The sequence below is a fragment of the Triturus cristatus genome, chromosome 10 (assembly GCF_964204655.1).
Source record: "Triturus cristatus chromosome 10, aTriCri1.1, whole genome shotgun sequence".
NCBI lineage: Eukaryota > Metazoa > Chordata > Amphibia > Caudata > Salamandridae > Triturus > Triturus cristatus.
The window spans coordinates 1,023,994,539-1,024,022,029 of NC_140593.1; the positions used below are offsets into that span (position 1 = coordinate 1,023,994,539).

General features: G+C 47.9%; 1 long non-coding RNA gene and 1 other non-coding gene across 3 annotated transcripts in view; one reads left to right on the forward strand and one right to left on the reverse strand.

Moving 5' to 3' along the window:
• LOC146796461 (uncharacterized) overlaps positions 1-27,491 on the reverse strand; it is a 121,065-nt gene that overhangs the window by 81,895 nt on the left and 11,679 nt on the right. For both annotated transcript variants that reach the window (XR_014969619.1, XR_014969620.1), the window contains exon 2: positions 17,359-17,507. This is a non-coding gene — a long non-coding RNA (uncharacterized LOC146796461). The remainder of the gene's footprint in view (positions 1-17,358; positions 17,508-27,491) is intronic.
• On the forward strand, positions 1,380-1,461 carry TRNAL-UAG (transfer RNA leucine (anticodon UAG)). Its single transcript has one exon. It is a non-coding gene; the product is annotated as a tRNA-Leu (tRNA).

Below are 27,491 nucleotides of genomic sequence, written 5' to 3' on the forward strand. Positions count from 1 at the left end.
AAGATCATTAGGCATCACTAGAGGGTCACATCGAGCAAAAGCTAACAGTGCTTTGATAGAAGAACCTCTACATGAACATTTGTTGCCACAGAATGTGTGTGAACCTCCTCCTTGGAAGCCTTTTAAGAGTTATTTTACAGCCTTGTTAGCTGAAGCATAGGAGTGGGCTCCATCAAGAGAGAAATCTTCATTCCTCTTGCTTTCCTATAAATGCTCTCACTTCAAAGTCACAGGGAAAAAAGTAAACATCAGGCACCCTCGGAAGACGGAGCCTGACATTTGACCTTTGTGTTTAAATGCACAGCAAATGTGACAAGATAAGAACAACTTTTAAAGGCCTTTTTACATAAAGTGAGATCTCGGAAGGATACAGTTAACAAGGTTTAAGCAAGGGAAGGGACAAACTCAAGCTGGACAGCCTAAAACAAATAGAGCCAGCAAATAGAAAGCAATGTGAGTTACAAACCACAAATCCAATGGTGAGCAACAGGCAAAATACATTCCCAGGGAAGCTTTCTGAATGTCCCCAAGATGAGTTCAGCAAACGGCTTCGACCAAAAAATTGTATTACGTAATTACATTTTGTACTGTCTAGGTATTACATAAATCTATATTTTGGAACCACTGTTTTATCTTGCCCTTGTTTTGCTCATTTTTTGGCAAACTATCTTACACTGTGGTAATGCAAGTTTAAAATAATGATTTACATATTCACAGTGCTTTCTTTCATAGGTGGGACCTTGCAGCACTAAAAATATACAAGTCACTATTCTCCACTGTACCAACCAAGGTTTAATTCTGTGGCTCTCTGGTTACTCACAGACCTCTGCAGTGGATTAATGAAGGTTTATAATTTACTTTAGAGCATTTCCCACCGATTAAACTTAATTTTTTTAATTTTTTTAAGCTGCGTGTTATTTTATGTATAGCTACCTGAAAAGACCCCAAAAAGCTTGCAGATATTTTGCTTTTTTAGCCACATCTTTGACGCCCACCCCACGCTCACTGACACTGACCCTACCTCCACTGCATGCAGCATCACAGTTTTCATACTTTTTTATGCACTTTGACCGTTGTATATAAATAGTTTAATCAAAATGGGAACAAACACATACATTGTCTTTCTTTTAAAAAACATACCTCCTGAATTGACAGCTTCACTTTCAAAATCATGAAAACAACATAAAAAAGCAATTTTTCCTTGTGCTGTTTAAAAATTGACAGTTGTACAGATGAGTGGGACAAACAATCGAGAAATGTTTACGCATTATAGTTCGCTTTATATCTTCTAAAATAACCCAAAAATAATTGCATAGAAAAAAAGACCGCCCGGATTGTGTAATCTATATATAGAGAATTGTCCCCATATGTGGCTATATGGTAGCGTGGCCGAGTGGTCTAAGGCGCTGGATTTAGGCTCCAGTCATTTCGATGGCGTGGGTTCGAATCCCACCGCTGCCACTTCTTTTATTTAATTTTGTCATTTATAAATCTCCCCAAATTGTAAACAATGCTTCGTCGCAACAGAGCAAAAGTGTGATTTCTATGACGCTGCTACAAAACACCCATTTCATTGGTGTTCTGAGAACAGAGAGCTTGCGCTTGTCTTTTTTCGAGCTGATAATGTTTTTTTTTTTTTTAATCTTTCATCGGACAACACCAATATTGATAATTCGCACTAAAAAACATATCTTCCCAGGCGCTAGGTCTGGCTAAAAACAGTGATAAAATAAACGAATAGCCGTTCACGTTCCTACTCTGCTTTTCAATAAGAACATGTTCGACGTGGCGCGCGCAGCCAGCCGATTATTTACTGGAAACGTACTGACGGCATATGTACAGTAGAGGGCGCTATGTTGTTTCTTCTCAGCCTCCTCCTACTGTATATCACACTTCGTGCTCGTTTTAAAGCCTCAATCGTCTCATAAATATTAAATAAGAAGACTTTACTAATAAATCAGAGCCCGTGGTCTGCAGCAAGGCGCAAACACTGCTTATCTCTGGAACAACAATGACGAGAGACCTTTTTTCTAAGGAACAAAGGTTGAACGCCTGCTGTGCTGATTAGTAAGGGTAAAATATACAAGCAGTCGAACGAGAAGCTGCAGAGCTGTACGGAAATGGCTGCGTCCAGAACACCCGAGAGGAAGAGCAGTGGTGGCTAGTGCCATTTGAAAATGGTAGGGGGTAAAAGTTGTGGATGAGAATTATGTCGCAACTCGCAAGCGTGCGAAGCCCGATGGACAAAAGGGGGTTTTAGAGGCTCAGGGGCGGCTCTAGGCTCATGGTGGCCCTGTGCAGGGAGCGTAGGTAGGGGGCCCCGGAAGAGGGGGTCCGGGCAGGGCGGAGCTCAGGAAGGTGTTTTAATAAAACGTCCAGAAAAGGCGTTAGATGACCAGTACCTGCGGCTGCTCCTACCCTTCCGAATTCGTCTCAGAACAATAACATTTAGAAGGAGGAGGGCATTGTGACACACGACGTGAGGGACTGGCACAGACGGCTGCAGGGCCATGACAGGGGGGCCCCGGACCCACAGCCCCCCCACAGAGAAAGAATCTGTGGCTCTTTGCCCGGAAACAGTAATATTGATACCATATTGAATATGGTGTCTTACGCATGGCCATGTCCGTTGCAGACACTGCATAGCCGCCTCGTGACACAAGCGTTTAACTTTTGCCAAAATTTGCCGCTGCGTTTTGCCAGCTTTCGCTGTTTCCACCAGGCACCACGTGGAGGTAGCAGCAATACCCAGCTTTTTTTTATTTGTTTTTTATGTTATTTTTTTTAACTTTTTCTTTTACTTTTTTACCTTTTTGTGTAGGGTGAAGTTCTTTATGGGCCTCTTCTGTCTGCAACTCAGTAGGCAAAGGCTCAGCTCATATTTAATGTGAAAAGGTGGGTTAGTGAATAAGGGATGGAATGGGAATGGTAGGGTGAAGTTCTTTATGGGCCTCTTCTGTCTGCAACTCAGTAGGCAAAGGCTCAGCTCATATTTAATGTGAAAAGGTGGGTTAGTGAAGAAGGGATGGAATGGGAATGGTAAATGGCTGGGTGGATTAGTGATAGGATGAATGGATGAGTGAAAGGGTGAATGGATGGGTAATGAGATAAAGGATGGATAGATGCTTGAGTGGAAGGATGGATGAGGGTAAATAGATGGATATATGGGTGGAAGGGTAGATGGATGGGTAAAAGGGTGGATGGATCAGTAAAAGGATGGATGGATGAGTTAAAGGGTGGATGATGGGCGAGTGAATGGGTAGATGGATGAGAGAAATTATGGATGGATTGATGAATTGATGAATGAATGGGTGGATGGATCAGTGAAAGAGTGGATGTAAGGATGGACGAGTGAGAGAAAGGGAGGATGGATGGAGGGATGGATGAGTGAAAGCATGGATGAATGATTGGCAGAATGGATGGGCGAATGGGTGCATGGATGAGTGAAAAGCAGAATGTAAAGATGAATGAGTGAAAGAATGCATACATGAGTGAAAGGGAGGGTGGAGAGCTTGAAAAAAGGATGGGTGGATGAGTGAAAGGTTGAATGGGTGGACGGATGGATGGATGAGTTACTGGGTGGATGGATGAGTAAGTGAAAGGATGGCTGGATGGGTGAAAGGCTAAATGGTTGGATTTAAGGGTGGAAGAGTGGATGGATGAGTGAGTGAAAGGGAGGATAGATGGACAAAAGGATGGATAGATGAGTGAAAGGGTGAATGGATGAGGGAAAGGAAGTATGAGTGAAAGGATGGATGAATGATAGGGTCAATGGATGGATTCATGAGTGGATGAGTAAATGGATGAGTGGGTGGATGGGTGAAGGGTGGATGGAAGGATGGGTGGCTAAGTGAAAGGGGAATAGAGAGAGAAAGGGAGGATGAATGGATGGATGGATGAGTGAAAGCATGGATGAATGATTGGCAAAATGGATGGGCGAATGGGTGCCTGAACGAGTGAAAAGAAGAATGTACAGATGGATGAGTGAAATAATGCATACATGAGTGAAAGGGAGGGTGGAGAGCTGGAAAAAAGGATGGATGGATTAGTGAAAAGTTGAATGGGTGGATGGATGAGTAAGGGAAAGGATGGCTGAAAGGGTAAATGGTTGGATGGATGGATGGGTGGAAGTGTGGATGGATGAGTGAAAGGATGGCTTGGGTGAAAGGGTAAATGCTTGGATGGATGAGTGATTCGATGGATGGGTGAAACAGTGGATGGATGAGTGAAAGGATGGATTGGGTGAAAGGATGGATGATGGATGGATGAGTGAAAGGGTGGAAGGAGGGATGTATGAGTGAAATGGTGGATGGAAAGATAGATAAGGGATAGGTTTGCAAATGGTTAAAAAGGTTTGGATATGGATGGGCACATAGATGGAAGGACAGAATGAATGGTGAAAGACTGAATGATGGATGAAATTATTAATAGATGACCGAATGTAAATGTGAAATGGTGGATATCAGGGGTTTGATGGAAGGATGAATGGCTAGATCCTTGGACAAGAGAGCTCTTCTGAGGAGGGTTGTGACAGCTTATTTTGCTTACTTGGTGCCATAAGAGCTTTAGTTGAAAGTGGGAGGTATTTACATTTTCTGGATACTCCCTTGCCTATGTGTTACTATTCTGTATTTGCTGTGTGCTTATGTGTGTGATCTAAACATCATGCATATGACATTTGGAGTGACACCCAACTGCTACTTAAATGTTACACTAGTAATTGTAAATGTTTGCATGTTTTGTTTAAGGTGTAAGGTTTTAGGGAAAGCCTCATAGTGCCATGAGCTGTGCTTGAGATGTATATTGTGTTTGTAGCAATAGGCAAGGCATCAAAAATAAACTATGTAATAGTGTATCGACAGTGCCTTCTTTAAGAAAGCTGCAGGGAAAAGCACCTTTGTGACTTCTGTCAGCTAGTGCAACTCTCTGTGAAGCCCCCATAGGCAAAGTCAGAGTCCATATTTTAAGTTCCACTGGCTGAAACACCCATAATGCGTTCCCTATAGTGGGTTCATCACAGCAATCCTCCCTTTAGTTCACCTATGCATGCTGCTTTACATCTCACAATGGCACTCAGATATGAGATGCTAGTAAAAAAGTCTATCCGAGCAAATCTTACTGACCACTTCTCTCACCAAACATGCCTGCTCGGGACCATGAGTTGTAAACAAAATATCAGACTGGACAACCCAGTGCAGTAACCATATAAATAGATTATTATCATATGAAATACCACAGAAAGACCTGCACAGTTGCTCAAAGCTGCGTGCATACCGAAAAACCGTGAAGTGTACGATTGTCTCAACCTGATATAAACTTATTTTGACTTGTACTTAAGTGGTTATCTATTTAGTTACTTTTATACTATCGCGCAACTTCCTCTGATGTGTCTGTAAAACTTACCTTTTGTCCCGAAGTTTGTCCTGAATTTTGACCTTCTGTCCTGAATTTTTGTCCTGAATTTTGACCCTTTGTCGTAAATTTTTACACATACCGTCCTGAATTTGCACCAATGCCAGTTGGTCACCCTAGCGTTCACAGCTAATACATCTTGTTAGGACCTCGCTCGGCCTCTCACTGACTCCGGGAGATGCACAGAAGGCCTCTGTATGATGATGCCTTTGTAATAAATAAGGAAGGGCAGCAAGTCAGTGGGTGCGACCCAAGAGGCCCCGATCTGAGCTTCACAGCCCAGGCCCAAGGTACCAGAGTGTGAACGAGTACATCACCTGACTAGAAATCACCCCTTTCTTCCTGCCAGCTTCCCTTTAAAGCACTGGAAAATCAAAGGTTTATTGGAGGCTGATCTGCTTCAATTCTAAAGCTCTGATGTGAACATTGTTGTTGGTGCTGGAGTGGGAGGACATCCAGTAGCCAGCTTTTCCAGACCACACTGTTGCATCTTCTGGCCTCTCATCCAGCCACAACCTCTTCCTTAGAGTTCACCTTCAAAGCACTGTATTCATCTCTGCAGGCGTCAGTGTCACCTTAATGTGGGAAGCAAGTGGGGGCAAGCATAGTTGTTGGATGACCAGCAGGCAAACACATGGGGAATATGATCAGAGCGACTGGCTCGTCGTAGAGCAAGTACTATAAAAATGAAAGTCAAGAAGTCAAAACATGACATGACACTTAAAAAACAAAGCTCTCAGATGATCCGCGGGATGAAGTGGGAGATGGGCTGGGTAGACCGTATTTCGCTCTATGCGGATGATGTGTTGTTATACCTGACGTCCCCGGCGCGCTCCATCGTGAGCTTGCTAGACATCTGCACCGTGTATGGACAGGTCTCCGGATTTGGGAGAAATCCCTATTATATGTCCTATACAGGCCTGTTCCGAGGCTACCGCCCGGCTGTAAACTGCAACTAGCGGCCGGGGGATTTAAGTACCTTGGAATATTTATCACACCCAAACAAACACTCTTCATTGAAGAGAACCTCAAGAAACCCCTCGACAAGTTCCGTCATGATGTGACTCACTGGAGATCGCTCCCGTTGACGCTGTTGGGCAGAGCCACCCTCTTTAAAATGATGGCGTTGCCGAGATTCCTGTATGCCCTACAGAACACGCCGTTTCTGGTTCCCTTGGTATATTTCAGGGCAATTGAGGCGGAAGTCACTACTTTATTGTGGGACGGAAAGCCAGCGCGTATAGCGATGCACAAGTTAAATCGAAGCTGGTATGTTGGGGGGATTGCTCTGCTCAACATAAAACTGTACTATTGGGCTGCGCAACTAATGATTATAAACCAGTGGATACATACACCACAGACAGAGCCAGCTTTCCGGCTGGACAGATACACCCTGCCGGCTGATCACATACTGAGGGCACTATATACAAATGCAAGGAACGGGAGGAGCCTAGCGCGCATCCAAGATGGTCGCGTGAGCACAGGGCTCCCCGGACCCTTTCTGCTCCTCGGAATATATCCTGAGACTATCCTGATTTGGTTTATGGAATCTGGGAGATGAAGACCAGCTGATCATATATCTCTTTTCAAAACTCTAATCGGACCTGGGAATCCTGAGTTGTCGTCGTCGGAACTTTTGGGACCCACCCGACGGAGGTGGCCGGGGTGAAGGTGACCCGTGGGGCCGGGCTGCAATTGAACAACAGCGGCCTCAGCGCGGTGCCAGTTGCCGATTCAGCACTTTCGGTTTCGGTTTTGGCCTTCAGGAGATCAGCTGGCGTGCGTGCTCAGGGTGGCGAGGTGCCTCCTGGGCCTCTGCCCGAGGCTTGCTTCCATCTGCTACTGGTGGGCCTAACGCCTCCGACCCCTACACCGACAGTTTGTGGTCCTTTCGCTGGCGCCCGGCACACCTCTTGATCGGAGGTCCCATTGAGAGACTGCGCTCACATGGCGGGCAAAGGGGGTCCGGAGGGGCGCAAGACCAAGGCTTCACTGCGCGGGGGAGCGGTCCAGAGCAACAACATGGACCGCTATACCCAGGGCAGGGGGTCCACTGGCGCTGCTGGCCTCTCCCTGGATGCTGCAGGGGGAGGCACGACCGTCTCTGCGGAACCTTCCCTACAGGACATTATGGGCGCCATCGAGGGCATCAGGGAAACCATCGCGACGCAATATGAGGCCCTGGCCCGTAAGATCGACACTGTCGCGATCGACGTCACCCTGATTCGGGCCGACCTCTCTAAAACCAACGAGAGGGTCCAGGCCCTTGATACACGGACCTCCACCCTGGGTGCGGAGGTGTCGGATCTGAGGGCCGCGCTTGGGGACATCAGAGTGGTCAACGACCATATGGCCCGGCGGCTTGAGGACTTCGAGGGACGGGCCCGACGCAACAATATCCGCATCATTGGGGTACCGGAGTCCTCCGACAGCCGCCCGGTGGACCTCGTGGTCGAGGAACTTATCCTGCAACAGCTGTCCCCGGTTGGCCTAAGCAAATTCTTCGCTGTGGAGCGGGCCCATCGAGTTCCGGGCGGCCGGCCGCGGCCGGGGGCCCCCCCGAGGCCTATCGTGGCTAAACTGTTCCACTACAGGGACCGCGATGCTATTCTGCAGGCTTCACGGACCCGTGGCCCGGTCCGCTACGAGAACTCGACCATCAACTTTTATCCGGACTTCACACAACTGGTCCAGAAACAGCGGATGGGATTCCAAGGGGTGAAGCGCCGTCTCCGCGAGCTAGGCCTGAAGTATTCGATGATCTACCCGGCGAAACTTCGAGTGGAGCATGGAGAGCGGACAGCCTTTTTTGACTCTCCTGTGGCCGCAAGTGACTGGCTGGACTCGCTGCCGGACGGGGGCGGCCGGCCCGGGCCCTCTGGGGGCACCGCAGGTGACGGGTCCCCTTAGACTGACCTTTGGTCCTTGCTTCTGCGGTTTTGCACTGTACAGTTGGGTCTTACTTCTTTTGCATACTGTGTCTTACCAGGACCCGTGAGGGGTGCGGGCGGGTTCGGGTCCCTTTCCTCCTCCGGGGTCTTTTTGTAGAATGGGGTTAGTGGGGCGACAAGCACACTGCAAGTTGGGGGGGGTCTTTGGCCCGCAGGGGTGCAGGGTGGGGGGCGTTGGACTTGGGGGGGGGTCGGGGGGGAAGAGGGGTTGTTTTGTTGTGTGTTTTTTGTTTACAGGGCGAGGTATTGATTTTTATCCATATTTGGGAACAGTGCTGCGGGCTGGGGGCCTCTTGATCTATTGGAGGGGATGGGGGGAGACGGGTTGAGGCTTATGTCGTGGAACGTCAATGGGTTGGGGGACCGTATTAAGCGGGGTGTTGTACTGCAATATTTGCGTCGTTTGACTCCTGATGTGGTGTTTCTCCAGGAGACGCATTTGGTCGGCAATGTCTGCCATGCGATGAACAGGGGGGGATACCGCCTCGTAGCCCATTCTGGTTTCACAACTGGCTCCAGGGGGGTGGGCATTCTCCTGCGAACCTCCCTTCCGGTGGAGATCACGAGGATAGTCTCGGATGACAGAGGGCGCTATGTGTGTTTGATTGGGAGGTGGGAGGGGCAGCCCCTTACCCTGGTTTCAGTCTACGTCCCCCCGGGCCTCCAGAACTCCACCTTTACTGACTTGGGTCGAATGCTGCTTGACCTTCCGGACGGCCTCCTGCTCATGGGCGGGGACTTTAATTCTGTTGTTTCGGGTGAACTGGATCGTCAACCACCGAGGACCCTCCCCGCTGCCCAGTCATGGCTGGGTGGGATGTTGGAGACCTTCGGCTTGGTGGATAGTTGGAGACTAATGCATCCGACCCAGTGTCAGTTCACCTTTCATTCGGGGGCGCATGGGAGTCTCTCCAGGTTAGACTACTTCCTTATGCCCGCGGCGCAGACTGGTCGGATTCGAGAGGTCAGACACCTGGCGCGTGGTATCTCCGACCATTCTCCGCTGTGGCTTCTCTTTGACACCGGGTCGCGGTCCGCAGGGCGGATAGCTCCCATTAACCCCTGGTACCTGCGGGACCCTGTGACTCGTGACAGCCTGGTTAAGGCCATGGACCAATACTTCAGTGAAAACGAGGGGTCGGTGTCGTCTGCGTTGTCCCTTTGGGAAGCCTTTAAAACTGTGATACGCGGACACGCCCTCGCCCAGATAGTGGTGGCCAAGAAGGTTAGGAGCGAGGCGGTGGTGAAGCTGGAGACTGACATCTCGGGGCTGGAGTCGGCCTTGGAGGCGAATGTTACTCCGGACGGGCTACATGCCCTTAGCCTGAAACAGTTCGAATATAGGTCCCTGGTCACTGACGCGGCCAAAACTATGTATAGGGAGCAGCAGGGCCGATTGTATGACGCGGGGGACAAGGCGGGAAAGTTGATTGCGTGGCTGGACAAAAAGGAGAGAGTGAATCGTGTGGTCCCCGAGTTGCGTGCTGCGGATGGTGTGTGTGTGACTGAGCCGGATGAGATTGTGGAATGCTTCGCTGACCACCTCCGGGCGGTGTACTCCCCGGTGACCGACAGGGATGAGGATGACTCTCGCCTCCTACTGAGAGATATTGCTCTGCCCGGCCTGTCCGTTGAGGACCGGGAGCGGCTGGACGCCCCCTTATCGTCGGATGAAATAGCGACCGCGATTCGTTCCCTTCGTTCGGGCAAGGCTATGGGTCCTAACGGTCTGCCCATTGAGCTATACAAATTGCGTCCTGATAAGCTTGCGCCCTTCCTCAGCCGCATGTTCCGCGACTCTCTTGCGGCGGGTTCCCTTCCGGCCGACCAGCGCTTGGCCACTATAGTCGTTATCCCCAAGGAGGGCAAGCCGCGTGACCGCTGTACTTCTTACCGGCCTATTTCACTGCTCAATGCGGAGCCCAAAATCCTGGCGAAAGTCCTGGCCAATCGATTGTTGAGTGTCGTGTGCGACCTTATTCATCCGGACCAATGCGGCTTTATCCCGCACCGCAACACCGCTCTTAACTTGCGGCGTCTGCACGGTGCCCTTGCCAGGGCGGAGTTCCTCTCCGAACCGGCCGTGCTGGTTTCTTTGGATGCCACGATGGCATTTGACACTATTGAGTGGCCATTCCTCTGGGCCGTCTTGGATAAATTCGGCTTTGGAGAGGGATTTATTGGCTTTACACGGGACCCATGGCTCAAGTGGTGGTGAATGGGCGGGTCTCTCGGCCCTTTGCCCTTGGCAGGGGCACGAGGCAGGGGTGCCCGTTGTCCCCGTTGCTTTTTGCTCTCGCCCTGGAGCCACTCGCTGCCTGGCTCCGTTGGGAGCCCTCGCTTAGAGGGATCCGGTGGGGCCCGGGCTTCGAAGATCGGGTCTCGCTTTATGCGGACGACATTCTCCTGTATCTCACCTCACCGCGGCAGTCACTCAACGTCCTCTTTGACGTTCTGACCTCCTTTGGGAACAATTCGGGTCTCACGATCAATTGGTCTAAATCCTGCGTTTATCCCATCTCTGGTGGTCTTCCTCTCCTGCCGCCTCGGCTCCCGATTCAAATATCTCTGAGCGGCTTTAAGTACCTGGGGATATACGTTTCGCTGGACCCGGTGGCTCGCTATGAGCAGAATCTCCTGCGTCCACTTCGGCGACTGCGGGAGGACACGGCCCGGTGGTGCAGGCTGCCCCTGTCCCCGCTGGGTCGGGCCGCGCTGTTTAAAATGATGTCCCTTCCCAGGTTCCTCTATGCACTCCAGAACTCCTTCGACGTTATCCCAGTGGCCTACTTTCGAGAGGTGGAGAGCCTGCAGAGGAGACTGGTGTGGAACGGGCGGGCGCGTATTGCTCTTGCCAAGCTCACTCTCCCCTGGTATGACGGGGGCATCGCGCTTCCTGACATTCGCAGGTACTATTGGGCCTCGCAGCTATCTGCCATTAACCACGCCACTTATGCGCCCGGCTTGAATCCGGCGTATGAGATGGACAAGTTCCTGCTTCCCGGCGGGAACTACAACAGGGCACTTTATTCTCGCCTGGCTGGCCGGACCCTTACGGGTCCTACTAAGATTGCTGTGCGGACCTGGAGGGCTGCCACTGCGGCCATGGGCTGGAGTGAGCGATTAACATGTGCTACTCCCTTGTTTGCCTCCGACCGCCTGGGCAGCTTGTGGACCACCAAGGGGTTTGACCAGTGGGACACGATTGGTATCAGCAAAGTGGGAGACCTGTGGCACAAGGGCGCGGTCAAGACTTTCGCGGTGCTCCGGGCCGAATACGAGCTGACCGACAGGGAGTTCTTCCGCTACGCCCAGGTTCGACACGCCCTGCTCTCGGTCTTCGGGGAGGGGACCAAGATCCCTGTTTCTTCGCCCCTCGAGGACCGCATACTTGACGGACATGTCCCTGATAGTACTATTTCTTTAATTTATAAAAAATTGATTAATCACCGGGCGGACCTCCTGGTGCGCCTTCGGGAGGCTTGGACTGGGGATGGGGTCGAATTGGACGACGAAGATTGGCAGTCTGCACTGTCGTCCCCCAAGGAGGTTGCCATTCCGGCTCGTCTCCGGTTGGTACAGCTCAAGATTCTCCACCGGGTGTATGTGACGGGTCCGCGCTTGGTCTCGATGGGATTTTCCGACGACGGGCTCTGTAAGCGAGGCTGTGGGCTCAGCGCCACCTTTCTTCATATCCTTTGGGAGTGCCGCGAGGTGGCGGACTACTGGCGCCGGGTCCACACGGTTATGGGACAGGTCACTGGGGTTGTGCTGCTGCCGGAGGTGCGTCGCTGTGTCCTGAATGTGTGGGAGCCCAATGACTACAGCGCGGCTCAGACTCGGTGGGCGGCCCTAGGGAACATGATTGCCAAGAGGGATATAGCGCAACTTTGGGGCGCTCAACGGCCGCCCACCGTGTCAGTATGGAAGGAGAATATGGACTGGTGTATGTTTAGGGAGAAGACAGTGTATGTGGCCCGTGGCAAGCCGGGGGCATGGGGTAGAATTTGGGGGCAATGGAACGCATATCGCGGAGGCATCTGTACGCCCCCCCTGGTAGACACTGATATCGCCATGTCCCCCTGACCCTTGATGGCTCCTGGCGCTTTTTGTAACAACTACATTTGGACGTTCATCTCCCTTGACCCCCTTCCCCCCCCCCTCCGTCCCCGGCCTCCCGGTACTCCTCTCTTTAGCGGATTGCTCAATTGTCCTGACTGGAGTCTCCCGGGGGGAGCCTGACCCGCACTGGTTTCCCTCATAACTCGCCTTTTGTTTTTATTGTCTTTCCCTTTGTTTTTGTTATTGTTGGACTGACGCTTGCTGTTCTTCTAGAAATATCTTGAGCCACTGCGGGGCAGTGCCCTGGGAACTGATTGTAGCCTTGATATTTGTGTATTTCCTTATGTACCTAGCGGCCGGCCCGGGTGGTTGTAGGCCCATACTTGTAACCGACTTATTGTTCAATAAAAACTTTTTCAAAAAAAAAAAAAACAAACAAAAAAAAAAAAAAACAAATGCAAGGAACAACAATCTCATGGGCCCGACAGCCCACACAGTCAAACTATGGCACATGGCGCAGCGAGCGCTGGGGTAGGAGGGTAGACTGACGCAGGCCACACCGCTTTGGGAAACCCAACAACTGGGTAAGCTATACAACACCAAAGGGTTCAGACAGTGGGACCTAGTGGGCATTTAAAAAATAGGAGACCTTTGGGTGAAGGGTAGGGTCGTTCCCTTTGCACAACTGAGAGAAAAGTACGACATGGCCCCAACCGAAACTTTCAGATACATGCAGATTCGACACGCCTTGTTAAAAGCAATACCACTAAATACTCAGCTCCCGGAGGCCTTACCATTGGAGGATAGACTCCTTACTGACCACATGACCACAAGGGCCATTTCCCAAACCTATCGCAAAATTATAAATAGCCAGCGGGACCCCACGGTGTCCCTACGGGACTGTTGGCGGGAGGACGTGGGTGCACTGGACGAAGCGGAGTGGCACGAGGCATTGGCATCACCGAGAGAAGTGCCGATTCCCTCCAAACTCAAACTAGTTCAGCTAAAGATCCTTCACCGCATATACTACACACGTATCCTGTTGCATAAATTGGGACGAATTCCCGATCCCCTGTGCCTGCGACACTGTGGACAACCAGGCAAATTTTTTCATATAATATGGGAAAGTCCGCAGATTATACCTTACTGGGAAAAAGTTATGAGGGTAATTGCGAGAGTGGGAGAGGTGGAGGTCCCACCGAAGCCAAAGAGGTGCCTCCTTAACATATGGGAACCAACAGACTTGAACCTGAGGATGCAGGAATGGGCGACACTGGGGATGACAATTGCTAAACGTAATATTGCGCAGAACTGGGGTTCGGGGATGCCCCCCACATACCAACATTGGAGAAATGACATGGATAACGCCATGGTGGCGGAGCGAGCGGTGTATGTACACAGGGGTTGCCCCAAGAAGTGGTCCAAGATAAGGGGAAAATGGAACGAATTCAGGGGCGACATATGTGAACCCCCACGAGCGGAGTCAATTTCAGATGTAAGTGAATAAGAGAGGGCTTATGTAGAGGAGTGGGGATAGAGTGGCCGACGGATGGGAGCTATATGGGACAGGATGACTGCCAAAACAAACAAGAGTTCATGGTCACAAAGACACGGCACAGAAACAATGTATATTGTATGTTGAACAGTAAATACCTTCAGGTGTTAAGAAGTAAAATAGGATTACATGTGGATCAGGTTTGTTATTGTTTGCAAAATCAATAAAATGTTTTAAAAACAAAAAAACAAACAAAGCTCTGTATCAGGGTCATAATTGGGTCCATCACCCAAACTCTAAGTCACATGATGATTGTTTTAAGAAAAAAGCTTTTTCTAACTCCACTCATTTTTCTGGCTAAAATATAATGTGTAATTCGGAGATACACCCAGCGATCTAAGGGCCAGGGTCCAAACAGTCCTCCAAATACAGCCTAGCAGCCGCCGACCCCACTACAGGCATTCCTGGTTGCACTGATAAGTCCCGACTCTGAGACAGTGCAACTTTTCGGAAAAGAGAGGCTGTGGCATCGCCACCTTTGGAACTGGGGAAGCACAATCACTATCCCTAATATATATGGGTTTTGTTCGAGCGTTAAACGCTGCAACAGCAGCATGCCTGTAATAGCATTCACAGCATCAACCTTTGTATTTTAGGATGAGCCAACTCATGCTCATCATTTTAATCGCGATGCAAAAACAAATGATGGACGGAATGCTGAATGAATCAAACATTCCCCCCCAGTCAAGAGATCTGGGTTAAATCCATCGTTCTTTTGCTCACTACGCCACGCCAGTTTGGACCCAGCCATATGCAAATTGTTAGAGGGTGGTTTTTACCACATAATTTAGCACAGAAATGTGCTATCTAAAATAACAAGACACACATGGGAAATGCAGGACCTGAGTCAAGAGTGGCACTATTTATTCAAACAATTTAGACAATAAATGTCAAAGACACATCATTAATCAAAAATAACACCATGCAATCTAGCAAGTAACAAGTGTCAATGACACTGCAGATCATGAGCAAAACCATGCAATCTAGTAAGTTTAAAATCACGGCAATCCAAAGGAAAAGAGAGAGAGATAGAAAATGAATATCAAAGTACAATGAAGCATTACTACCTCCATCAAAATGCTAAATAAAATGGTTAACCGGGAGCACCATCGTCGTGAGAAAAAATACACTGCACGAGGTGGTCAATGAATGGGCAGAGGAGCAGCCCTTTCATACTCTTTTAATGAGGAACCGTTGACCGCAAGATCTAACTTTGGCAGGTGCTTCACCGCAGAACATAACAAAAAATGGAACATTTTATGAAAAACATTTTGCGTCACCTCTCGGAAGCTTTAAGGCGGAATCTCCTTATATGGTACATAGCGCATAGAAAGGTTACTGTTATTTTAAGGGATGCAGCTGTCTTAGTTTCGATAGGCAAGCAGAACATCAGGTGAGAAGCTGTGGAAAATTACAGTTAGCTCCCACCCCTACTCTTACCCCATCTCGTTCTTCTAGATGACAGATACATCCTGTTATTGCTACATCTTTGAGATGTTCAGAAAGATGTGCACACAGAGGACAGTAGCGGGGAGTTGGGTCCTGGTGACTTGTTTATCAGAAAAGCAGTGAGCTGAGGTTCGTGGCCTTCGCAGGAAAGATATCTATAATCTTTTTTTTTAGATAGGCATGAGGCCTACCGTTTCAGTGAATGCTTTAAGGCAGCATGGGTAATTTAGCACATTCTTACCTATTGACTGGCAGGGACATTCAGGACTCTCATGATTCAGATGTGGAGAGCAATAGCTGAGTCATTATATGGTAAAACTGTACCCTGCTTCAAAATCAGATTTGACTGTGTTCCTCATGGGAACAGTTCAGCCTGAACTGCCAAGCGCGGTCCTCCCTGGACCGGAAACCAGAATCCTGGGACGGGGTTCGGGGTAACACCCCTCATCAGCTAGGCAAGCTTGAATCCAGTGGCACAACGAGCAATCCAAAAATGATGGATCTAGGGCCAGGTCTCTGTACTGGGGTGAATGTTTGACATTGATCAGCATTCTGTCCATCAATTGTTCCTTTTGCAATTGTCACCCCGAGTGGGACGGGTATGCCCAGACGTGGGTCCCATGCTCTCTATGCCACTGGAGTCAAGCTAGCCTGGCTGATGAGGGGTGAAACCCCGAAACCGGTCCCAGGATGCTTGTTTCCAGTCCAGGGAGGACCTGGCCTGGCAGTTCGGGCTGGACTGTTCCCATTGGGAGCAGGGTCAAGACTGATTTGCATATGGCTGGGTTTAAACTGGAATGGCATGGGGAGCAAAAAAACAATGGATTTAGGCCCAGATCTCTGTACCGGGGTGAATGTCAGACATTGGTCGGCATTCTGTCCATCAATTGTTCTTTTTGCATCATTTTAATCGCAGCAAGATGGTGGCAGAACAAGTAGCCTGTGAGCGGCAAAAGCAAGACCGTGGGTGGTGCTGAACGGTGCGGCAGGAAGGCTACTGGGCCTGCCATCACAGGACTGAGCCCTTGGCAGCAACATGCAAAGGCATGCAGGAGGGACAGCCGCACAAAAAGAACCATAGCCACTCAAACAGAGGGTGAATCATTACTGGCCAGTTTGGCAGCAGAGGCAGGGACAGAAGCAGTTGCAGGCAATGAGGAGACGTGCTCTCTGTGATCCCCCTTTCGGGGCTCCCAGGCAAGGATTCACCTCCTCGGGGGTGACATTGGCAGTCAGCACGGTCTGCCATGCAGATGCTTCAAGAATATTTGAAAGCCCTGCAAACATAATTGCAACAAACACTGAAACCACACCTGAGAGTATTAGAGTCTTGGCGTCGGCTCAACATCCTGTGATTCTGGGCAGATTTGCCAAATCACTGAATCTCCCTTTGCCTACAAAAAATAATTTGTCTTTGTGTAATGTAACTAGTGCTGCGCTCGTGTAAAGTGCTCCAATACCTTTGGGTCGATTTAGCACGCTATAAAAAAATTTAAAAAGAAAATGTGGCAGCAGGGCCCCAGGTTTAAAATCAGGCCGACGCAGAACATTGCACCCCAGGAGAATGCAGGCCATCCGTGACGCAACGGTAAATCTGAGGAGAGTCCTATCGATGGTCGAATTTTTTTTGTGTGTTCATATTTATATAGCGCGAACTTGACCCGAAGGTATTGGAGCGCTTTACACGAGCGCCGTATTTACATTACACATTCAGGCACGGGGAGATTAAGTGATTTGCCCAGAATCACAGGATGTGGACGCGACCCTGAGGCTTGAACCCTGGTTTCCAGCACCAAAGTTGGCACTCTAGCCGACGGACCACATCCCCTCCCTGACTTCCCTGAATTCCCTGACTGTGAGCTCAAAACACCATGTGGGAACTCCAGTGCAGAGAACGTTTATGTAATAATATAATAGAGAGATACTTACAAGATGGCCATTGTGGGTCTCTTGGTACCAAGACCGGACGGCTGGAGTGGAGAGCTTAGATGAATTACTCTCCGGTGGCGGTCTCTCTCTCGTCTTTTCAGGCTCCCTGACCACGATGCAGAGTGAACAGTTGAGACTACAAGGAAAGGCTGAAAGAGAACAACAATAACCAATCACTGCATGCGTTCCTATTAAAGCCATACAGTGAATGGCCATGTTCTTCTCTTAAACCAAACCGCAAACCTCCCACCCCCAATGCTGCGTCCTAGACTAGGCCTACTTAGCCAATCCTGGCACTGCCCCCTTGCTGCAAACAGCAGAAGAGCAGCGTCATGATTGGCCGGAGCAGGCACAATCTACGCTCCTTAGGAGACCGGGGAGGCTGCGGCTATTATCCCTGGCTCCCTAACGTTGTGCTAGTAGGAGAGGCCTCGAGTGCACATGTCGAGTTGGTCGCAGGAAGACACCTGTCCAATCCCACATGCGCACTGACATTTTAATTTAAAGACCCAGACAGTCTGCCTGAACATTGAATCTCCACTCTCACCCACTCCTGATTGAATACGAAAACAATTTCAAAGCCTACTGCCTGCAGTGTGTGCACCAGGCCCAGATGAAATAAAAGTACCGTGCCGCAGAAAGCACACTTTCAATTTCTATTGTGTATTACGGGAGCCTTAGGGCCAACAAATACAGGGGGGTGACGCCCCCATAATGAAACCGCTGCTGAGGAAGAGTTTGATAAAGAAAAGGGGTTTATGTTCTTTGTCGTTGCTTTCCACTGGAGTGAGCTTTTTTATAGAAAGAAATGAAATAAAGGTTGAAAGTAATGCAATGTATTGTAACACAGTATTTGATTTGTATAGCACGCCTCTGCATTATATGGCCCTGTAGCAGGTTTGGTTTCCACTACTGTACTACTGCATTTTTGCCAACCATCTGTGACCAAAAAGAGGGAACTTTTACTGCCAATTACCTCCTTGTCTATCTTCCTCGTCCTAGTCCCTATACAATGAGCTCTGTTTTCAGTTTTGTAAAGCATTTACCTGCAATAAATAAAGATTTCTTACAACATCCCCCCAATATGGCTGAACTTCAGGTCGTTTTCTAGCTTCAAATACTTTCTTATAATTTTCAGCTCATCTGTTGGTTAGCACTTAGACGCCTTTGGGCATTAGCTCGCGCTTTATAAATATAAAATCAAAATCAACTTCCTCATCCTGTTCCTATGGAGGTGGGATTAACCCATAGCCCTTGCTGTTTATGAAAATATGGGAGGGAAGCATGCTCAACTGAAATTAGACAATAAGCCTAAAGGCTTGACTCCTCGCACCAAAGAAGGTAACCAGTTGCAGAGAGAGATTGGGCAGAACGGCGCAGTCACAAACCACATGAGCCAACTAAAGGTGTGGGAAAGACCACTTTAATGAGATACTTGTAAATACAGATAAACAAAGACATGGGAACTTGCCATACAGACTATAACAGATCCAGCCTCACTAAACATTGAACAAACTCATCACTCACAAGCTACCCCAATCCACAATTAGGGTTGCCACCTTTCCCAGAGAAAAATACCGGCCATCTGTTCACTTTTCAACATTCACAAAGGCCCAGACATGATTCTTAAGTAAAATGTACATGAAATTGTGGCATTTATTTTTTTTACATTTCTGTCTTTGTTTAATTATCAGCCAGGAGTCATTAGGGCAGCTGTAGAATACATTTAAATTGGTTTCTTCTTACATTTATTGTATAAAGTATATACTGATAAGGGGAAAAAATACCAGCTTTTGGGTGATTTTTTCTCTCCAATTTTTGTACCAGCCAAGACATCAAAATACCGGTCATGCGGGTATAAAACCGGCCTGGTGACAACCCGATCTACACCATCACAACATATACTCCAAACTTTGATATCCTCTTCTTAACTTCAAACTTGCCCGCCACCTCCCCCTTGCTACTCTCAACCTGAGGCTCAATATAAGCAATATTTCCTTGTCATTCTGAAAAACTCTCCAAAACTACAACCAGAAAAAACCAAAAGTTGTTTTTCTGTTCCCCCCCAACCAAACTAGAAAGCAAATCCCAACAATGTGAACCGCGCGCTTCTCATTTACAGCAAGTACAGTTCCAGCCCAACAACAGAGAGACGAACACCATCATCCCTAAACAATTGTTTCTCGTCAAACTTCATATCCAGATGTTGCACTCTAACAACACTTTCCTCCTTACAGAACTTACACATTTCCCTTTTAACTTCTCTCCTTGCCTGTCAATTGCCCCTGGCTTCTTGGCATCTCTCCACTCTCGCCTGGGCAAAAATTCCATCCATAACACTGACATTGTAGACTAGGCTCTCCTAATCTCCAAAAAGTCTGCCTCCATAACCTTCCATCGGGCCAAGCCTCTCATGTTCACTGTTAGACCTGACAGCCATTTTTATGTACTCGTTTTTGCTGGCTTTAGGACTCTGTACACTTAACCCCTGCTAATCAGTGCTAAAGCGCTTGTGCTCTCTCCCCTAACCGTGATAACATTGGCTCATACCCAATTGGCATATTTAAAGTACTTATAAGTCTCTAGTAAAGTGCACTATATGTGCCCCGGACCTATAAATTAAAAGCTACTAGTGGGCCTGCAGCATGTCTCAGGCTGCCACTGCAGGGCCTGTGTGTGCAGTTTGCTGCCACTTGGAGTTGGCATTTAAAACTACTTGCCAAGACTTAAACTCCCCTTTTTGTTTACATAAGTCACCCCTAGGGAAGGCCCTTGGTAACCCAAAGGGGGCTCTGTAAGTAAAAAGCAGGACATGAACTTTTATGTTTCCTAGTGACAAACAGCTAAATTCGTTTTTCACTGCTGTGAGGCCTACTCCTCTCACATGCTGGCATTGGGAATTCCTTAAAATACCTTTAAGCTGTAATTCCTGATCAGAAAGGAGTAGCTTTTTCATGTTATATATCTTTGGAATGGTAATGATAAATCCTCTGTACTGGTAAATTCGGAATTAACATTCCTATTTTAGAAATGCCACTTTTAGAACGGGGACATTTCTTTGCTCTTACTTCTCTGTGTGCCTTACAGCCTGTCTCTGATACACGTCTGGGCTAGGTGACAGTTCCCTTTGTGCATTCCTTCTAGACAGTCACAGACACAGGAAGAGCTGGGTGTCATTAGGCACCTGTCTGCATTCATCTGCATTCCAATGGGTCTTCACCATGACACTTCAAAAGGTAGTGGCCTGATCCCACGGAAAGGACTGCTAACCCCCCCAATGGTAGTCTGGAGCAAGGGCTGGGTTAAAAGGAATACTTGTGCACTTCAAAACCACTCTTTGAAGTTTCCCTGACATCAAAGGCACATCTGGGTATAAGTATTGGGTCTCTGGCTCCATTAACTCATACACTTCTGGATCTTGAACTGAACCTCTGTCAGTGGACTGCGGTGCTGCTCAACGGACTGAACTGGACTGCTTTTCTGGAAGGACTGTTTTCCTGCTGGTTGCCAAGCTGCCTGCTGCTCCCTGACTCTGCTAGAGCAGAGCTGGACTCTGCCTTCCCTCCAAAGTGATCTCCAAGTGCTTGTTAGCTTGCCTCCTGTTTCTGACGTCTCAGGGACACAAAAGACATCCTGTAGTTCTGCTGGTGCTGCTGGACTCTGCCTTCTGTGAGTCCTACCCTTGCCTGAGGTGCCCCCTCCAAGTTCTGGCCCTCAGAAGTGGGCTCTGCAGCTGAATTTCTGCCACTTCCAATGTGAAGCAAGGCAAAGCCTTGCCGCACAGCTGACAGTTCTTGAAACTAACGTCGGACGATGCAAAGCCTCGCTGCACAGCCTCTCAGAACCGACGCCTGACCGGGGAAAACCTTTGACATGCAGACTGCACCCCCGTATCCAAGGTACTGTGTTCAACAGGTCCAAGTGGGTCCCTGTAACTGGCCCGCGCTCCATCCCGGTCGGCCTGAACATTGGATTTACACTGGTCCAGCATCAGCTATAATAGTAGCGACCTCCAGGATCTCGGTAGGTGTGTAAACTGCCACCCTCACACTTTCTCTGTCGGAAACATGAGTGAACTGAGTTGTGAGATGTGTAATTGGACTCTCCCCCTCCCCACTACTATAGTTAACAAACCATTGCTTGGAGAACATACCCCTGGCCCTTCAGTATTAACTAATCAATTAGATAATAGTGACTTAACGTTGATGCTCCTGAACACCCGCTCTATGAGGCAGCATGAATTCCAAATTTTTGATCTACTTTCTGAACTTAAACCTGATGTGCTGTTTTTAACAGAAACATGGCTTCACGAAGGATCTAATCCAACCATTGCCAACGCCATCTCCCCTAACTACATTATTTTAAGGAAAGATCGATTAGGGGGACGAGGCGGAGGAGTTGCAATTATCTATAAAAATACACTTACCTGTACTATTTTTCCTAATTTCGCCTTGGCAGACTCTGAAAGCCTAAGCTTCCTGTTAAAGATGTCGCCCCATCAGTCAATTGCAGGTATATTAGTTTATCGACCTCCTGGTCAGGCAAAAAGCTTTCTAGATATGCTTGACACGGCCATCGCTCCTTTGACCGCAAAATATAAACAGTGTTTAGTATTAGGAGATTTTAATATTCATATGGATTTGTGCCGTGATCACGATTCTCTGAAGTTTTATGAATCTTTGAATATGTTACACCTTACTCCCTATGTCTCCCTTCCCACCCATGAAAGGGGCGACACTCTTGATCAGGTTTTTTCTTCTGACAAGATTGAAATGGCTCCGCCCCGTCGTTTGGTATGGTCTGATCATTATTTACTTACTTTTAAAATAAAGAAAACACTTGTCCAGTCTCCTAAACATTATATGGAGCGTACCAGTAGTTTCAGATCTTTTAACCTAATGACTTTGGTGGCCCTAGCAGCTTTTCTTGAGGCACATCCGCTCTGCTTTAAGGATAGCCTTATGCATGATGCTCTCACTTTAGAGAGCTGGTTGGAATCCTGCGTAAATGAGCTTGCCCCCCCTAAACTCCGTGTGGCAAATGGAGGCAGAGCATCCGCTCCCTGGTTCACGGAGGCTCTCAGGAAGAGCAGGAGCCTTTGTAAACGTTTAGAGAGAATCTGGAGGAAGGATTTTAATTCTATGGCTAAACAAACGTATAAGGCGGCATTAAAAGCATATTATACCAAAGTTCACCTGGAAAAAAAGAGCTTTCTAAACGGAAAAGTTGAGAAGGCAGGCAACAAAAGTAAAGAACTTTTTAAAATTGTTAAAGATTTTACGGCCCCTTGTGCAATAAAGAATCCTTTTATTCCTACAGAGGAATGGACTGAGAGTATAGCGCAATACTTCTTTACAAAAATTTCCTCTATACAAGCTTCTTTTGGAGCGGTATCTTTAGGCCCCCCAGTCAACTCGGATAAGTCCCTATGTTTGCCACCTAAGGCAGAGAGACGTCTGCTGCATTTTCCGACAATCTCCTTAGATCATTCTTTAAAAATCCTTCGCTCTCTTAAATCAGGTTCTCCTGCTGATCCCTGTCTGGTGAAGGTTCTTGCATCTATTGCCGAGGTGATAAACCCGGTGGTTAATAAGGTTTTGAACCTATCACTAACTGAAGGGACGGTGCCTGATAGCTGGAAACATGGGAAAATTCTCCCACTTTTAAAAAAAACATCTGCTGACCCCTCGATAGCAAGTAATTACAGACCTATCTCACTGCTCCCGGTTTTCTCTAAGGCTTTGGAGAAATTTATGAATCAGGTCGTGGGGGAGTTTGTTGAATCCAGTGGCATCTTACACCCGAGCCAATCTGGGTTCCGTGCTAATTTTAGCACTGAAACAGCTCTCCTTGAGATATCTGAATCCATTAAGTCCACATTGGACAAAGGTGGGAAGGCAGTTTTGATACTGCTCGACCTATCTGCGGCTTTCGATACCGTCCCGCATGACCTTCTTCTTGATCACCTTTGTGGATGCGGGATTGGCGGTACTGTCCTGCAGTGGTTCCGGTCTTACTTAGTAAACCGTCAACAAACATTCTGGTCCCCCCCTTTTGCGGCACCTATTCTATCTATGGATGTGGGTGTCCCTCAGGGATCCATTTTGAGCCCGACCTTGTTCAATGTGTTTATGGCCCCCTTGGCATTACTGGTTGAACCTTTCGGCGCTAGGATCATTTCCTACGCCGATGATACACAACTATTGTTTACATGCGGTAAGGGCGAAGTTCTTGATGGGAAGAGGATAAACCTTTGCCTATCCGCAGTATTTGGATGGTTTAATCAGAACCAACTTCTCTGCAACTTCGAAAAATCTGAAATGATTTTCTTTGGTTATAACCCTGGGGACGAATGGCGAGAATGGTGGCCATCTAATATGTCTCCTCCTACCACCCTGGCCACCACTGTCAAAAATTTAGGGGTCAAACTGGATAAAGATATGTCCATGAAATCCCAGGTCCAATCGGTGGTGGGCACCTGTTTTGGCCTCCTGAGGATGATGCGCAACTTTCTTCCCTTACTCTCAGCTTCTCATAGGAAGATAGTTGTGCAAGCTTTGATACTGTCACGTCTTGACTATGTTAACGTCCTCTATCTTGGCCTACCAGACTATCTGATTAGCCGCCTTCAGGTGATTCAGAACGCTGCAGCTAGAGCTATACTTATGGTCGATCGTAGGACCCATATGACCCCACACCTCAGATCTTTACACTGGCTTCCAGTACGCAAGAGGGTGATTTTTAAGGCCCTGGTATTGGCCTTCAAGGCATTTCACAATATTGGGGCTCCGTATTTGAGAAATAGATGTCAGCTCTATGTTCCATATCGTAATCTACGGTCCTTAACCTCATGTTTGTCACGGATCCCAAGGTTCTCTTGCTCCCGTCTGGGTGGTCGCTCCTTCCAGGTGGTGGCGTCCGGGCTTTGGAACAACTTACCCCTTGAGTTGCATCGAGAGGAGGATCTACTGTGCTTCCGTCACATGCTAAAAACATGGCTGTTTGCATGATCGGCGGCTCTGAGACGCCACAGATGTGTTTTGTCACTGGTCCCCCTTGTTGCTAGCGCCGGGACACTCCTGGGAGTAGCCGTGCACTTTACAAATACCCAGTAACATTAACATTTAAAGTGTAACCTGCTTCTAAGAGCTTCATTGCATTTATTTCTTTCAAAATAAATATCTCGATTTCTATTTGATGGATTTTGATTGTTTTGGTCTTGTTTTACTCAGATGAATATTCCCTATTTATCCAAGCCTGCCTGCTCTGTGCCAAGCTACCACAGGGTGAGCACAGGATAGTTTGTGATTGTGCTGTGACTTACCCTGGCTAGTATTGTGGTCCCTACTTGGACAGGGTGCATACCTCTGCCAACTAGAGACCCAATTTCTAACACTCACCAAATCATTCTCCCCCAGGTGAATTAAAAGAGCAGCTGGACAATTTGAACCTTGTGACATCAAGTCCAAATTTGGCAGCAGCTCATGTCTTGCATTCCCCCTTTCCCAAACCACTATCTGTACCATCAGGTTGCCAAACTTCAGCTGCTTCCCAAATTTTCTACTTTCTGCCTGGCCTGCAGCCCACTTTACAAATGAGTGTTCAGACCTCAAAGTGTTCTCTTCTGGGCCTGCAACAAAACCTATAATAAATAAAACAAAAAATTAAAATTCCTTAAACTGCACAAACACCCACCTGAGCCTAATATAGTTCTTGTAACAATCAGACTTTAATGTCCCTGCCTTTCATATTTTTTTAACTCTTTTTATTCTGCAGATGACAAATAGTAAAACCATAACTTCAGTCGCATAAAACAAAGCCATCATCGACAGAATCCCATCTTCCCTAGGTTGCCCTGTTGGGGTTAGCAGATAGTTTTGGAATTCTATAAAGACTGTCTTTGCCTCAAAGCCTGCAAATAAGGGGGACATGTTACGTTCTCGACTAGTGTGAGTCTCTGCATTCGGCCATGTTCTCATCTCCGACTGGCAGCGGTGTGGGACCATATGCAGTATCCCAGTCCATAGTATCGTCTCCATGGCTCCCAAACCCTGTGGAGTTTTTGGGGGCACCCTCTGCTCAGGTATGTAGTATGTTTGTCTTCCATGTAGAGATCCATCCCTCTGGTCCACTCCTGTACTGTAGGATTTTCTTCCACCCCCTAGCGCCGGGCCACGTCACACTTCACCACCGCTAGACCCAAGGAGACAAAGAGCAATTGTGTCCTGGTAACATCTACCTCACTCGGCATTCACAACAGAAAAAATTAGGGGTTAGGCAGCAGCGACACCCTAAGTATCTCCCCAAGTACTCCAACTATGGCCTTCCAATAGGCTTGTATGGTGGGGTATGTCCATATCGTATGAAAACAATCACCTTTGATGTCTCTACAAGTGAGGCAATTTGGTGTCTCTGACCTGTCCATCTTGTGGAGCTTCTCCCTGTTGTAATACACTCTATGTAGAATTTTGTATTGTACGAGGTGTAGCCTTGCTTTGATGGTTATCTCTCGAGGGTGCATTAGGGCCGCCTCCCAATCTATGTCTTCTAAAGGCCCTATGACCTTCTCCCACCTTTTCCTTAACCCGTTTAAATTGTCTGGTTTGTTGTTGTTTATAGTTCTGTACATGAGGTAGACTGCCTTCCCCACACAAGCTCTTCTTGCAGTAGTCTTCCCTCTAGTGGAGCGTATTCTGGTAGGTCCATGTAAGATATGTCCTCGATCTGCCATGCATGGCGCAGCTGTGCATACTTGATGAACTGGGATCTGTGCAGTCCGTATTGCTGACTAATTTTAGGCCAGGTTTTGAGTGTGTCTCTTTCCAGGACATCCCCTATTGTGGAGATACTCAGGAGATCCCACGCCTCCAATTCCTTTAATTTACGCAGTTCTGTGACCCGTCCCCCTTCCTAGAGAGGCGTAGATTTTGTGACCTGGATTGTCCACCCAATAGCTTTTGTTGCTCTCTCCCATGCCTCTATGGTGCATCTTGTTGCCTGCAGTAACTGAGATGTGACCTTCCCACCATAAAGCTAGAATAGATGTGTGTGTGGCGATATCAATTCTCTTTCTAGTCGGTTTGTAGGGTGGTCCCTTGCCCAATTTACTTATTTATTAATGGGAATGAGATGGGTAGCCCAATAGTAGGCCTCTATATCTGGTAGCGCAATCCCACCATTGTAGAGGTTGCACTGTAACGTCTTCAGCACTATTCTGGGGTGCCCTCCCTGCCAAAATAGGGATCTGAGGTCGTTCTCCAACCCGGTGAACACTGACTGAGGGAGTGAGTGGTACGTGTTTTGGAGTGTGTAGAGCAGTTGTGGAAGGGTAATCATTTTAAAAATAGCTGCTCTTCCGAGCAAAGAGAGAGTGAGGTCTATCCATCCCTCCGCATCTTTTGTGAAGTTCTGTAGGACCTTTCCCAGGTTACGGTGCCTGCATCTCTCTCTGTGTGGGATAATGAAAATTCCCAGATACTGAAAGCCTTCCTGTAACGCTTTAAGGTCGCTGAGCAGTAGCAACCCATCTGAGGTTCCGCCTGGGCTGTAGAGCGTTGACTTATTCCAGTTTATCCTGTATCGGGAGTGTTGTGCATACTCCTCTATAGTGTCGAACAGGACCGGGAGCGTTATGTCGAGGTGAGTCATATATAGAAGAACGTCATCAGCATAGAGGGAAATCTTTTCTACCTCTCATGCCTTTCATATTTTTTCACCGGACCAGCAACTCTGCTCTACCTCAGCTGCCATGCAAGTTCAAAAGGAATGAATATCAATATCAGTTAGTGGGAGCCCTAAGATGCCTAAGTCTTGCCTAAAACCCCCAATAAGTGAGAACCAAAAACTCCTGAACCATCATCATGAAAAAAAAACCTCTCTGCCTGCACACAACCCCCTGTGTATGTTATCCACCATTGCCGGGGACAAACGTTCCTATCTGGGTAAATATTAAAAACAACACATCACACCCCTGTCTATCACATTGTCCCCCAGGAAACCTGCAGTTGTCTTTGAGCCCAACAATTTTTCAACCCTGAATACCCCCAAAAATAGCTAAACCATAATAACTGAAAACAGCACAGTCTCTGTAGCTTGCCCTCACTCTATTGGCAGTGCATCAATCCATCTTCTTA